Source organism: Oryx dammah, unplaced genomic scaffold, assembly GCF_014754425.2.
Source record: "Oryx dammah isolate SB20612 unplaced genomic scaffold, SCBI_Odam_1.1 HiC_scaffold_16, whole genome shotgun sequence".
Classification (NCBI taxonomy): domain Eukaryota; kingdom Metazoa; phylum Chordata; class Mammalia; order Artiodactyla; family Bovidae; genus Oryx; species Oryx dammah.
Window position 1 is genome coordinate 45,608,879 of NW_024070200.1, and position 16,428 is coordinate 45,625,306.

Genomic DNA, 16,428 nt, shown 5'->3' on the forward strand with positions numbered 1-16,428 from the left:
AATCCACCTGCAATGCGGGAGACCTGGGTTCAATCCCTGGGTTAGGAAGATCCCTTGGAGGAGGACATGGCAACCCACTCCAGTATTCTTGCCTGGAGAATCCCCATGGACAGAGGACCCTGGTGGGCTACAGTCCATGGGATTGCAAAGGGTCAGGCATGACTGAGTGACCAAGTACATACTTATTTCCATAGAAATGTACACCCTTTTGTGCAACTGTTCATCAGCAGGAGTTTTATGCCTTTGGATTCTCTTTTTCATCACTATTCAAAAAATGTTCCGTGGCTCCATTGCCAGAGAAAATACATTCTTTTAGGTTATTGACAATCCCCTCTTATTACACGCTATCTTTTGCTAAGGCATAATTCAGTTATTTATGTGGATATTTATTCTCTGGCAACGGCTTTGATCCCAGACCATGTTTTAATCCAATTTCATAGCCAGAAGAAGTGAACCAGCCTATCATTCACTCCTTCATTCAATCCATCCTGAGCCCTTTTCAATATGCCCAGGCTGGAAATACAGGAGGAGAGAGACTGAAGTGTTCCTGCCTGCTGCAACCATAGACTCTAGGAATATGAGGCAGACACATATAAAATGAGGTGTTTTTTTTTACTTTGCAAAGAGCTAGATGAAAACAAGAAGGGAATAAACCTAGAGAGTGTCATGTGCTAAGTCGATTCAGTTGTGTCCAGTTCTTTGTGACCCTATGGACTGTAGCCTGCCAGGCTCCTCTGTCCATGGGACTGCCCAGGCAAGAATACTGGAGTGAGCCGCATGCCCTCCTCCAGTGGATCTTCGTGACCCAGGGGTCGAACCTGCATCTCTTCTGTCTCCTGCATTGGCAGGTGGGTTGTTTACCACTCACGCCACTAGCGTCGAGTAGGTCAGAAAGAGAAAAACAAATGTCGTACATTAACGTACGTATGAAGAATCTAGAAAAATAGTACAGATGAACTTACCTGCAAAACAGAAATAGAGACACAGATGCAGAGAACAAATGCATGGGTACTGGGGGAAGCAGGCAGGATGAACTGGGACACTGAGACTGACATATGTGCACTATCGATGCGTGTCCGCACCTGCTCAGTTGCTTCAGTCGTGTCTGACTCTTTGCGACCCTATGGACTGTACCTCCCCAGGCTCCTCTGCCCATGGGATTCTCCAGGCAAGCATATTGCAATGCGTTGCCATGCCCTCCTCCAACACTACTGAGTGGTGGATTCATGTCAATGTATGGCAAAACCAATACAGAATTATAAAGTAAAATAAAAAATAAATTAATTAAAAAAAAAAACAGATAACTAATGAGAACCTACTGTATAGCACAGTAAACTCTGCTCATTGCTTTGTGGTGACCTAAATGAGAGAGAAATCCAAAACAGAGGGGATATGTGTTTACCAAGAGCTGATTCATTTTGTTGTACAGCATAAACTAATACAACATTGTACAGAAATTATACCCCAATAAAAATTAATAATTTTAAACACACACATACACACAAAGGAAATAAGAAGAGAGACTGAGATGGTACTGGAAATCATTTTAGAGAGAACAGTCAGGAGCGATCTCTCCAGTGAGGTGACCTGTGAACTGAGAGATGAGACGGAGCCAGGACGCAAGCCAGAGATGGCCCCTTCCAGGAGGATCTTCCCTTGCATGCTGGGGTCTGGCTGTGACAAGTGTCTTGGTGTTACAGAATTCAACCATGAATGTAGGATCAAAGGTGCTGATGCTGCTGAGCAGTGGAGGGGAAGTTTGTACCTGTGAGTCCCTAGCATATGACTTCCTCACAGAAGGCCAGATGTGCAGTATAGCAGGGGCAGGGTGCAGGTGGGGGTCCCTCTTTGGTTTCTTTGGGTAGAATCCATGTCTGCAGGATCAGCTAATAACTGAGACTTCCCTGGTAGTCCAGTGGCTAGAACTCCAAGCTCCCAATGCAGGGGGCCCAGGTTCAATCCCTGTGCAGGGAACTAGATCCCACATGTTGCAACTAAGAGCTCATATGTCACAACTAAAGATCCCACATGCCACAGCTGAAAAAAAAAAAATCCACATGCCACAGTGAAAATTGAAGACCCTGTGTACGGCAACTAAGGCCCAGCATGCTCAATGGATTCAGCTGTGTCTGACTCTTTGTGACCCCTTGAAATGCAGCTCACCAGGTTCCTCTGTCCCTGGGATTTTCCAGGCAAGAATACTGGACTGGGGTGCCATGTCCTCCTCCTGGGGATCTTCCTGACCCAGGGACTGAACCCAGGTCTCCCACAGTGCAGCAGCAGATTCTTTATCTTCTGAGCCACCAGGGAAGACCTAAGACCCAGCACAGCCAAATAAAGAAAATAAAATATTTAAAATATCAGCTAATAACAGATGGAGGAAGGGAAGGTAGGAAGCAACTATTGATGAGAACTGCCAGTTCCCGTCAGCTCAGCCAGGCCTTCTTCTTCGTGGGTTTAGGAGATAGAGTGCAGGTCCCTGAGACAGAGTGAGTGCAGGTTGATGCAGTCAAACTCACCCTGTAGTCAGTGAATCATCCGCCAGACTTTTCACCACCTTCAGTTTTCAATCTGGTCTTTTTCCGCCACATGATAAACACCATAGCAGGACTTATTATCTCAAAAGAGAAGAAGTCACAGGAAGTCTAAATTTGTGTACACCTTTTGTGTTCCTGCTTTTCTAGCAGATGTTTTTGTACGTTTGACTACCTTGCAACAAGAATGTCCATAAGTCAGCTCTGCAGTGACAGATCTCTGAGCACTTCCCCAAGTGTGATTCAAAGAGAGCAGAGAGAATCCACCTCTAGAGGTTAGGGTTGGGGTTTTTTGTTGATTGGTTTTTGTAATAACACATCAATCTTTACTGAAAACTGCGGTATTAATGGCCTCCACGGTAGGTCAGTGGTAACAAATCCACCTGCCAAGGCAGGAGACATGTGCTCAACCACTGGGTCAGGAAGATCCCCTGGAGGAGGAAATGGCAATCCACTCCAGTATTCTTGCCTGCAGAATGCCATGGACAGGGGAGCCTAGAAGACACCAATCCACGTGGTTGTTGTCGGCAAAGAGTCGACATGACTGAGTAGCCAGGCACACGATATTAATATATACATTTCTTGTTATGATGAACATGCTTTTAAGAAGCTTAAGTCTGAGCTCATCTACTTGTCAGACTGCATAGAATATTAAAATGGCATGAATTTACACAAAATGGAACTGGCTCAGGATGGTCATTCCATCGCTTTGTATTGACTGACACCTTAAGTTCAATGCAGAGGTGAGGCGTGCCTTTGACACTGAAGACAATGCTGACTTAAGTACTAAGACAAGATTCTTTCAGTTTCCCGATGTGGGTGAAGTGTGGAGGCCAGTGATGATTTCTTCTTCAAGAAATGTACATCCTAGTTCCCACATGAGGGTGAGCCCCCGTCCAACGATGAGAGACCCCACATGTGTGTGACCTGTGCCTCCTGGGAGACCAACGCTAAACTCGTCTGAACCTGACCAAGTTCTGTCTACATGGTAGGTTTAGACCCCTCCAAGTCCTGTCTACACTGATGATGTTTAATGAGTCCGTGCGCTTTCTGCAGTGATGACATTTAGGCCTGACCTTGTACTCTCTGCACTGGGATGTGGAGACCCGGGTGCAGGCCTGGCCTCTGTCTGGAAAACTCCGTGCCTGCGTCTGAGCGTCAGCGCTCAGGTGTCTGGGCTCTGGGGCTGGGTGGGCTTCTCTGGGAACCGTGCTCTCCTCTGAGTGGGCTTCCCTGGCCCTCCCAGGGGTCAGTGCTGCGGTTGGGCTCCTAGTCTCTCCCCCGCCAGATTCACCTCCCTGGGGCTCCTGGAGACCCCTCAGGTGGGCTACCTGGTAATCGTTCCAATTTTCCAGCACATTCAGGCTGAGTAGAGAGGCTGGTTCACCTGGTGAATTGATTCCAGGGCACAGGGATGGGGCAAAAAGTCAGTGGGCAGCAGGTGAGGTCGCTGCTGTGCTCTCCTTCCCATCGACTCTCTCCTCTGAAGAGAACAGAGCTGCCCCTCGTCTTTCAGCCCAGCTCTCCTGTTTTCTCAGCACCTCAGCGGGACAAGAAAGACAGAGCCTGCCAGAACCAAGGTAGTGTGTTCACCTCTAGCATGAGCTTTCAAACCAGCAAAAATCACACAGAACCAAAGTGAAAACAGGAGGGGCCTGACTTCTCAGGGACTATTGAGGGGAGAGGAGACCAACCTTAGATTTCTTTCTGGGGTCCCCGGAGGTCCCAGGGATCTGACTTGTTTATACATTGGGGGCCAGCTGATCACAGCCCATTGGGTCCTGACTGAGGGGACGCATGACCCCAGGTGGGGCTCTGGGGACTGCGTGAGTCTCACCCTGTCTGCATGGATCATGTGTATGGAGAGACCACACACACACAAAGATATGAAAATGGGAAGGATACATGAGAGCTTCACTTGTGTTTAGGAATTAATGCTTAACAGTATTCACTTTATACAGGCCTGTGCCTGTCTGCCTCTTTCCCCCCGGGAGGTTCACCCTCCCTGGGGCTCCTGGAGACTCCTCAGGTGTCTACCTGGTAAGTATTCCATTTTCCAGCATGAGCATGGCAGAAAGGGAGGCAGGTTCACCTGGTGAGTTGATTGCAGGGCACAGGGATCAGGCCAAAAGCCAATGGGCAGCAGGTGAGGTTGCTGCTGTGATCTCCTTCCAGTCGACCATCCCTACTCAGCAGAGACTAGACCTGCCCTTTGCCTTTCAGCCCTGCGTCTGGCATGTTTTCTCCACACCTCGGTGGAACAGGAAAGAATCAAGCCTGCCAGAATCAAGGTAGTGTGTTCAACATTTATCATGACAGCTATAAAAACAGTTAATATCACATAGAACCAAAGAGAAAAAAGGAGGGCGTCCCTGTGACAAGAGTAGGGAGAAGAAACCGACCCTGCACTTCTTTCTACCATCCGAGAAGGAGCCCACTCATTTCCACCTTAGGGACCCAACCAGCAGAGACCTGGTGTCCTAACCAAGGGTCATGGGAGCCCAGGGGCAGGGTCTGGGGATTGTGTGGGTCTCACCCCATCCACGTGGATCAGGATCCAGTACCTGGAGACTACATATCTGCTCTTTACCTGTGTGTCTTGTCACCTCTGAGACTCCCAACGTCTGAACTGAAGCTGTTTGTTGCCTGATTAACCTGGGGTCCCTTACTTCTCTGCACCTTGGCGCATTCACGTGGGGTCAGGCGCCTTTGAGTGGGTTGCTGCTCTGTGTTCTGCTGAGTGACACCTTTTGGCGGTGTCATATTAATATCATAGCATATCACATGCTAATTCATGGGGTCACCACTGTCTGGTTTCCCCAAGACCAAGCTCAGGTCATTTAATTTGTAATTTAATCTTTATTTTATAGTGAAGTAGAATTGATTTCCATTGTTTCATTGGTTTTAGGTGTACAGAAATTTGATTTGATCTTTACATAGAAGTATATCTATTCTTTTCCTGTTTTCTCCTCATATTGGTCACTACAGGTTTTTCAGTTGAGTTCCCTGTTCTATTATTCAGTAGACTCTATTTGATTATCAATTTGATAAATATTAGTGTTTATATAGTATTCAAAATTCTTAATTTATCCCTCCCTTCTAATTTTCTTTTGATAATCAGAATTTGTTTTTCTCAATCTGTGAGTCCGTTTCTGTTTTGTACATTAGTTCATTGGTATGAATTTATAGATCTCACCTGTGTGTGATATCTTAGGATGTTTGTTTCTCTCTGCCTTACCTCACTTGGCTTGAAAATTTCTCAGTCCATCCATGCTGCTGCCAATATCTTTATTTCATTCTCTTTAATGGCTGAGTAGTAGTCCGGTGTATAGACATACCATGCAGTCTTCATTTTTCTGTCAGTGGACATTTTGGGGGATTCTATGTCTTGGCTGTTGTAAATAGTGCTAGCCTGAAAACTGGGGTGCACGTGTCATTTTGAGTGATGAGTTTCTCCAGATCTAAACCTGGGAGTGGGATTGCAGGATCACATGCTCCCTGTCTGTTTAGTGTGCAAGGAAACTCTCGCTCTTTTCCATCGTGGTTTCGCTGGTGAAAGCGACATTCCCACCAAGGCTGTACGGGCCCCTCCCCAGGATCCCTTTTCTGGGCATCGTCTGCAGCGTTTATTCTTTGTAGATCTTCTCAGTGATGGCCATTGTGACCAGTGTGAGGAGATACTTCACTGCGGTTGTGATTGGCATTGACTTAATAATTACTGATGTGGAGTATGTTTTCATGTATTTTTGTTATTTTTCCTATGTGCTTTTGTTATTTGTTACTGTACACCTTGTGAGTACAATTTACTTCTTGAATCTGCTTTCCTGAAAGTTGGCCCTGTATGGAATTCTTTTCCGACAGGTTAGCCCAGGACATTTCTTGAGGGCGAGTGTCATTTACAGCCCTGTCAGACTTGTGACTATTAAGATCCCGTCAGCACATTTTTTATGGTATATATATTAATCTGAACCAGCTAATGGCTCTCTGCCCCCTGAAACTTTCTTCTTTGGTAACCATAGTTTCTTTTTTAAGTCTCTGAGGCTGATTCTCTTGTAAAAGTTCATTTGTGTCCATTTTCAGATTCCACCACACCTGTCTTTCCTTGTCTCACGTAGTTCACTTAGTATGACCATCTCTAGTTTCTTCCCTGTACCTGGAAACGGCATTATCTCATCCCTCTTTCTTTCTGAGTATTATTGCATTGTGTATATGTAGCCCATCTTCCGTATCCATTCAGCCGTCCTTGTACACTTAAGTTGCTTCCCTGTCTCTGCTATTGTACCTAGTGCTGCTGTGATCGTTAGGGTGCAGGTGTCTTTTAAAATTTTGGTTTTCTCTGGATCTATGCCTAGGTATGGAGTTGCTGGGTCACTTGGTACTTCTCTGTTTAGTTTTTATGTTTAGTTGGAGAACCTCCATATTGTTTTGTTTTGTTATGTTACGTTATGTTATGTTATGTTACATTATGTTAGGTTTTGTTATGTTATGTTTTGCTATGTTATATTGTTATGTTTTGTTTTGTTAGGTTATGTTATGTTATTATGGAGAACCTCCATAATGTTCTCCCTAGTGGATGTACCCATTTATATTCCCACTAATGGTGGTAGGGCTTTCTTCTCTCCACACCTTCTGCAGAATTTATTGTTGTAGATTTTTTGAGATGGTCATTCCGATCGACGTGAAGTGGTACCTCACTGGACAACTGCCTTGCCTTTCTCAAAGAGCGAATGATGCTAGGATCTTTTCTTGTACTTTATGGCCGTCTCCACGACTCCTGTGGGGAAATGTGCATTTAGATCTTTGGCCAATTTTTTATTGGATTGTTTGTTTTTTGATATTGAGCTGTACAAGTTGTTTGTACGTGTAGAGAGAAATTCCCTGTGGCTATCTTCATTTAAACGAATTTTTTCCATTCTTGATTGTCTTTTTTTCTTTCACTGATGGTTTCCTTTGTTGTGCAAATGCTTTTAACATCTATTATGTCCCATTTGTTTATTTTTGTGTTGTTTATGTCCTGATTCTTAGAGGTGGATCAAAGAAGATCTTCCTGCATTTTACGTTAAATTGTGTTCTGCTTTTTTCCCCTCAAGAGTTCCACTGTATCTATCTTTTTATTTAGACCTTGAATCTACTTGCAGTTTCTTTTTGTGTATGGTGTTAGGAAATCATCCAATTTCAATCTCATTCTCATGCTAAGGAAGCTGCCTGGTGTCCTTCCTCCACAGTGGCTGCTCCCAATTTCCATTCCCAGCACAGTGTAGGAGGGTTCCCTTTGCTCTACACCCTCTCCAGGATTTACTGTTTCTAGAGTTTCTGCTTCGGAGAAGCCAGTGCCACCCCACTCCAGTACTCTTGCCTGGGAAATCTCATGGACGGAGGAGCCTGGTGGGCTGCAGTCCATGGGGTCGCTAAGAGTTGGACACGACTGAGTGACTTCACTTTCACTTTCATGCATTGGAGAAGGAAATAGCAACCCACTCCAGTGTTCTTGCCTGGAGAATCCCAGGGACAGGGGAGCCTGGTGGGCTGCCATCTATGGGGTCGCACAGAGTCAGACACGACTGAAGCAACTTAGCAGCAGCAGCAGCAGCAGAGTTTCTGCTTATGGCCATTGTGACTGGTGTGAGGTGACACCTTGTTGAAGTTTTGATTTGCACTTCTCTCATATTTAGTGATATTAGCATCTTTGTATGTGATTTTTTAAAACAGTGTAAGTTAAACTTGCTCAAACTGGCTTCTTGAATGATTTCTTTGCTTTGGTATTTTTCCAATGACCTGCCCTAGGACGTTTCTTGAGGGCAGGTCTGTTTTTACTTAGAGCCCCTCGGGCCTTGTGAATGTTAAGTCCCCGTGAGCAATGGTTTCAAAGTTGTTGTTATGAGAAATGGCCACAAGGTGGCAGCATGTCTTTATGTCCAATTCTGGTTACTGGGGGAACCACCAGAGCCTTGGGAAAATCCTGTTCCTGGACTGTCACAGTGGAATGTGCCAGAAAAAACACTTAAAGCTTGTGGCGCATTCCTTCTTCCTTCCTTACCCGTGTCGCCTGGACAAATCCCAATTCTTGCAACACCACTCTGGGGAGGGTGCTTTCATCCATAGGTGGGGTGACCCTAAGGAAGGAGGCTGGAGGCGGAAACCCCACCACCAGGAGACATGGGGCCCACGGGGCTTTTCAGAGCTCTTCCAGCCCAGAGGCTGCACATCCTTTGGGAGCAGTAGGCGTAGTTTCACTGCAAGAAGACGTGCCTGCATCTGGAGGCTGTGGGCTGATGCAGAGGGGAAGAGGCTCGCCAGGTCCATGGGGCAGGGCTCATTGGCTGGCACACCCTCCCCAGCTCCATCAGCCCCGTGACAGTCCATCCTTGGGAGCCAAGCCTGCCCAGGCTTCAGGGATGTGACAGCAGCCCAGGTCACCAAGCTCTGAGGGGAAAAGAGTTGACATTCACTCTTTGTAATTTGTATTTTGTATTGGTGCATAGGTGACTTACAATGTTGTGGGGTGTTTTTGTGTTTTGTTTTAGGTGGACAGCAACATAATTCACTTATGCATAGACGTGTACATGTCATTGTTTGGGTTCTCTTAGCATAGAGTTTATTATGCAGGGTTGCGTAGGGGTCCTCGTTGGTTATTTATAAAGAGTGGTGTGTGTGTGTTCCTCAGCACCTGCTCATTTCTCTCTGCCCACCATCTGTCCCTTTTGGTAACTATAAGGTGCTTTGCTATGTTGTGAGGCGTTTCTGTTTGGTAAAGAAGTTCATTTGTATCCGTTGTTAGAATTTACCACCAAGTGATATCATATGATACTTGCCTTTGTCTCACTTCCCTGACTGTGATCGTCTCTACTTCCTTCCTTGTTGCTGGACATGGCATGATGTCACCCCTAGGGCGGTGAGTACTACGGCACTGTGTGTGCGGGTACCCCATCTCGTTTACCCGTTCACCTGTCCTTATGCGCTTCAGCTGCTTCCATGTCTTGGCTGTTGTGCATGGTGCTGTCATGAACATCGCATGCAGCTTTCTTTTAAAATAATGGTTTTCTCTGAATCTGTGCCCAGGAATGGGATTGCCGGGTCCTATGGTACTTCTCTGTTCAGTTTTTAATGAACCGTTGTTCTGTTCTCCTTCGTGGATTTCCTACTTTTATTCCCACCAACAGGGAGGGGGGTTCTTTTTCCTCTATATCCTCTCCAGCATTTACTGTTGTAGATTGTTTTGTGCCGACCATTCTGACCTGTGTGAGGCGATACCACACGGTTCTTCTCATTCATAGTTCTCTAATACTCACAGGTGCTGAGCATCTTTTCATGTGCTTCATGCCCACCTTTATGTCTTCTCCAGACGAATGTCCATTTAAATCTTGTGCCCCTGTTTGATTGGGTTGTTTCTTTGATACTGAGGTGCATACGCTGTTTGTGCATCTTGGAGATAAATTCCTTGTTGGTGTCTTTGTTTACCAGTATTAGTTTCATTATAAGGGCTGTCTTTTTTGGGGTTCATGGTTTCCTCCGCTGTTACAACATTTTTAAGTCAGACAGGACTGAGCGACTTCACTTTCACTTTTCACTTTCCTGCATTGGAGAAGGAAATGGCAACCCACTCCAGTGTTCTTGCCTGGAGAATCCCAGGGACGGGGGAGCCTGGTGGGCTGCCGTCTCTGGGGTCGCACAGAGTCGGACACGACTGAAGCGACTTCGCAGCAGTAGCGCTGCACAACTCTTCATCATGTAATTACAGAACATGGTCACAAGGTGGCAGCACTTCCTTACGTCACACGGTTTTTGGGTTTTTTGTTTGTTTGTTTTTTGTTTTTTCCTTTTTTGGTTTTTTACTGTAATTTCCTTGCTATTTTATATTGGAATAGAGTTTATTTCTGATGTGGTATTTGTTTCCAGTGTACAGGAATTCAATTTAGTTCTATATAGACGTTTATCTATCCTCTTTCAGGTTCTTTTTTGCATATAGGTGATTACAGTGTGTTCAATCAACTTCCCTCTGCTTTTCAGTAGTTCCTTTTGAGATCAACTCTTTGATATATATTAATGTGTATATGTTAATTCTACACTCCTAATTTCTCACACCTGTATCTGGGGGCGCTGCAGAAGGCAAAGGCACTCCAGGTCCATTGTGGAGGCACACTGCCTGCCACGTGCTCGGAGCTCCCTCAGCCCTGGGACGTTCCAGCCTTGGGACCCAAGCCAGTCAGGCTCCGGGGATGTGACCACAGCCTAGGTCACTATGACCTGAGGGCGACAGAGTCAGCGGTTCTTTTTATTTTTCTTTTGATGTTTTTAACCTATAATTTGAACTGGAGTATATAGGTGAATTACAATCATAATCATGTGGGTCGTTATTTTTTTTTCTTCCTTTTCAATCCAGGATAACTTGATTTACGTCTACATCGAGTATATGCATTATTTTTCGGTTTTTTTTTATGTGTAGATAATCACACAGTGTTGCATATGTTTACCTGAGTTACACAGTAGGTCCTGGTGACTTTTTAAATAGTAGTGTGCATATACGAGTGTGAAGCAGCTCATTTCTCCCTCATCCATAGCCTTCTATGTTGGAGAGCAGTTGTTTCTTTTCTAAGTCTGTGAGGCTGTGTCTCTTTAAGAAAGAAGCTCATTTTCATCCGGTTTAGATTACATCTGGAAGTGATGTCATATGAGGCTGTCTGTCCCCGTCTCCCTTACTTCACTTCGAATAATCATCTCAACTTTCTTTTCTGTGACTGGACTTGGCGTTGTTTCCTACTTCTTTATGGTTGAGAAATATTCCATTGTGCATATGTACCCCATCGTGTATCCATTCATCTAAAATTTCTGCAATTAACTTGCTTCCCAGACTTGGCTCTTGCATCTTTGACCATGATTGCAGGAGTGTATTTTACATTTTTTTTATTTTCTCTGGGTTTATGCCCATGCATGGGATTCCTGGGTCCTAAAATACTTCTGTGTCATTTTTCAAATGAACCTCCATATTGTTCTTCCTACTGGATGAACCTATGTTCATTACGATCAATAGTGCAGGAGGGTTTCCTTGTCTCTACACCCTCTCCAGCATTTATTATTTTCTAAGGAGATCCAAGCAGTCCATTCTGAAGGAGATCAGCCCTGGGATTTCTTTGGAAGGAATGATGCTAAAGCTGAAACTCCAGTACTTTGGCCATCTCCTGCAAAGAGTTGACTCATTGGAAAAGATTCTGATGCTGGGAGGGATTGGGGGCAGGAGGAGAAGGGGACGACCAAGGATGAGATGGCTGGATGGCATCACAGACTCGATGGACGTGAGTCTGAGTGAACTCCGGGAGTTGGTGATGGACAGGGAGGCCTGACGTGCTGCGATACACGGGGTCGCAAAGAGTCGGACACGACTGAGCGACTGAACTGAACTGAAGGAATTTTACTTATTCATTTGTCTTTGGTTGCACTGGGCCTTGGTTGCAGAAATCCAGCTCTCTCTATCTGCAGTGAGCGGGGCTATGCTCTAGTTTCACTGTCAGAATGAGGCTCCTCATTGTGGTGGCTTCTGGCTGCAGAACGCGGGCTCTAGAGCACCAGGCTTCAGGAGTCGCGGCGGGAGGCCTCAGTAGTTGTAGTCCAGGGCTCTAGAGCACAGGCTCAGCAGTTGTGGCACATGTGGGCTTAGTGGCCCCACTGATGTGGAATCTCCTGAGACCAAGGTTCCCATCCGCGTCTCCTGCATCGCCAGGCACGTTCTTCACACTGCACCACCAGGGACGTCCTAGCATTTATTCTTTAAGATGTTTTAAGATGACCATTCTGACCAATGTGAGTGCTTAGCTCCTTGGACGTGGATGTGTGTTTTTCTCATAATTAGTGATGCTGAGAATAGTTTCATGTGCCTAAGTGCAATCTGTGGGTCTTCCTGAGATAAATCACCAATTCAATCTTTGCCCCATTTTGTTCTTGGTTGTATGTATTGTTGATATTAAGTTGCACAAGCTATTCCTATGATTTGGAGATGAATCCCTTCTGGGTATCTTCCTTGGCAAATATTTTTTCCTCTTATAAAAATTTATTCCTGATCTCAAAAATAGCAAAATAATCTCTGTTTGTTTCCAAGATAATCATTCCATATCACAGTAATCCAAGTCTATGCTCCAACCAGTAATGCTGAAGAAGCTGAAGTTGAACATTTCTATGAAGACCTACAAGACCTTCTAGAACTAACACCCCAAAAAGATGTCCTTTTCATTATAGGGGACTGCAGTGAAAAAGTAGGAAGTCCACAGAAACCAGGAGTAACAGGCAAGTTTGGGCTTGGAGTACAAAATGAAACAGGTAAAAAGCTAACAGAGTTTTGCCAAGAGAACACTCAGGTCATGACAAACACCCTCTTCCAACAACACAAGAGAAGACTCTACATATGGACATCACCAGATGGTCAACACCGAAATCAGATTGATTATATTCTTTGCAGCCAAAGATGGAGAAGCACTATACTGTCAGCAAAAACAAGACTGGGAGCTGACTCCCAGTCAGCTCAGATCATGAACTCCTTAGTGCTACATTCAGACTTGAATTGAAAAAGTAGGGAAAACCATTAGACCATACAGGTATGACCTAAATCAAATCCCTTATGATTATACAGTGGAAGTGAGAAATAGATTCAAGGGACTAGATCTGATCGATAGAGTGCCTGAAGAACTATGGATGGAGGTTCGTGACATTGTACAGGAGGCAGTGATCAAGACCATCCCCAAGAAAAAGAAACCTTTGCAAAGAAGGCAAAATGGTTGCTTGAGGGGGCCTTATAAATAGCTGAGAAAAGGAGAGAAGTGAAAGGCAATGGAGAAAAGGAAAGATATACCCATTTGAATGCAGAGATCCAAAGAATAGCAAGGAGAGAGAAGAATGGAAAGCATTCCTCAGTGATCAATGCAAAGAAATAGAGGAAAACAATAGAATGGGAAAGACTAGAGATCTCTTCAAGAAAATTAGACACACCAAGGGAACATTTCATGCAAAGATGGGCACAATAAAGGACAGAAATGGTATGGACCTAACAGAAGCAGAAGATATTAAGAAGAGGTGGCAGGAATACACAGAAGAACTATACAAAAAAGATGTTCATGACCCAGATAATCACGATGGTGTGATCACTCACCCAGAGCCAGACATCCTGGAATGCGAAGTCAGGTGGGCCTTAGGAAGCATCGCTATGAACAAAGCTAGTGGAGGGGATGGAATTCCAGTTGAACTATTTCAAATCCTGAAAGACAATGCTGTGAAAGTGCTGCACTCAGTATGTCAGCAAATTTGGAAACTCAGCAGTGGCCACAGGACTGGAAAAGGTCAGTTTTCATTCCAATCCCAAAGAAAGGCAATGCCAAAGAATGCTCAAACTACCGCACAATCGCACTCATCTCACACGCTAGCAAAGTAATGCTCAAAATTCTCCACGTGAGGCTTCAACAGTACATGAACAGTGAACTTCCAGTTGTTCCAGCTGGATTTAGAAAAGGCAGAGGAACCAGAGATCAAATTGCCAACATCTGCTGGATCATCAAAAAAGCAAGAGAGTTCCACAAAAACATCTACTTCTGCTTTATTGACTACAAAGCCAAAGCCTTTGACTGTGTGGATCACAACAAACTGTGGAAAATCCTTAAAGAGAAGGGAATACCAGACCACCTGACCTGGCTCCTGAGAAATCTGTATGCAGGTCAAGAAGCAACAGTTAGAAATGGACATGGAACAACAGACCGGTTCCAAATTGGGAAAAGAGTACATCACCCTGCTTCTTTAACTTATATGCAGAGTACACCATGAGAAACGCTGGGCTGGATGAAGCACAGGCTGGAATCAAGATTCCTGGGAGAAATATCAATAACCTCAGATAAGCGGATGATACCACCCTTATGGCAGAAAGTGAAGAAGAACTAAAGAGCCTCTTGATGAAAGGGAAAGAGGAGAGTGAAAAAGTTGGCTTAAAGCTCAACATTCAGAAAACGAAGATCATGGCATCTGGTCCCATCACTTCATGGCAAATACTTGGGGAGACAATGGAAACAGTGAGAGATCTTATTTTGGGGAGCTCCAAAATCACCGCAGATGTGATGTGACTGCAGCCGTGAAATTAAAAGATGCTTGCTCCTTGGAAGCTATGACCAACCAAGACAGCATATTAAAAAGCAGAGACATTACTTTGCCAACAAAGGTCGGTCTAATCAAAGCTATGGTTTTTCAGTGGTCATGGATGGATGTGAGAGTTGGACTGTGAAGAAAGCTGAGTGAAGAAGAATTGATGCTTTTGAACTGTGGTGTTGGAGAAGACTCTTGAGAGTCCCTTGGACTGCAAGGAGATCCAACCAATCCATCCTAAAGGAGATCAGTCCTGAATATTCATTGGAAGGACTGATGCTGAAGCTGAAACTCCAATACTTTGGCCACCTGATGCGAAGAACTGACTCATTTGAAAAGACCCTGATGCTGGGAAAGATTGAAGGCGGGAAGAGAAGGGGACGACAGAGGATGAGATGGTTGGATGGCATCACCAACTTGATGGACATGAGTTTGAGTAAGCTCCAGGAGTTGGTGATGGATGGGGAGACCTGGCATGCTGCAGTCCATGGGGTCACAAAGAGTTGGACATGACTGAGCAAATGAACTGAACTGATTTTGAGGATTATCCTTGCCTTTCCTTGAGGATTTCCTTTAGGTATGCAAATGCTTTTAAGGTTAATTCAGTCCCACTTTCTGATTTGTGGTTTATTTTTCATTATTCTAGGAGATGGACCCATAAAGAACTTGCTGCATTCTATGTCAGATTGTGTCCTGTTTATATTTTTCTCAAGGATTTCATAGTTTCCATCATTACATTTAGATATTTATGCTCTCTGGTGTTTATTTTGTGTTTGGTGTTAGGATGTTTTCTAATTTCATTCTCATTTTCATGGCTGAAGAAATCCTCACGGTATCCTCCGGAGTGGGTGTTCCCCATTTGTATCCCAAGCATCCATGGAGGAGGGTTCCCTTGTCTGCACACCCTCTCAGCACTAATTGTTTGCAGAGTGTTTGGCAATGGCCATTCCTCCTGGTGTGATGTGATACCTCATTGTAGTTTAGAATTGCATTTCTCTAATGTTTTCATGTGATTTTTTTAAAAACGTGTGATTTAAACTCGCATCTTGAAATTGGCTTCTTTAACGCCTGTCTTGTTTTGGATTCTCTTTCGATGACAAAGGACATTTCTGGAGGGCAAGTGTTTTTTACTTACAGCCCCTGAATCCTTGCGACTATTCAGTTCCCAGCAGCACAGCTCTGCATGGTGTTATTACAGAAACTGGCCACAAGGCGGCAGCAGTACTTCATGCCGCATTATCTCTCTCTCTCTCTTTTTTGGTGGGGGGGGAGGGGTGGTCTGTAAATTCCTTGTTGTTTTCTATTGGAATACAGTGGATTTCTGATGTGTTTGTGTCAGGTTACAGGAACTCGATTCAGTTACACATAGACATTTATCTGTTCCCTTTCGGGTTTTTTTTCGCATGTAGGTGATTATAGTGTGTTCAATAAACTTTCCTGTGCTATTCAGTGAGTATTTTAAATTATCTATTTGATACATATTAATCTGGATATGTTAATTCCAATCTCTTAATTTATGTCGCCTGTCTCTGGAGGCTGGGGGCTCTCCAGAGGGCAACAGGCACTCCAGGTCCATTTTAGAGACACACTGCCTGCTACATGCTCCCAGCTCCGTCAGCCCCAGGGCACTCCATCCTTGGGACCCAAACCGGTCAGCCTCCAGGGATATGACACCAGGCCAGCTCAGTATTTCCTGAGGGAAATAGAGTCAGAATTTCTTTTTCATTTTTTTCTGTTTTCATCCCATCATTTGAACTGTGGGTTGGAAACATCCCCTGAAGGA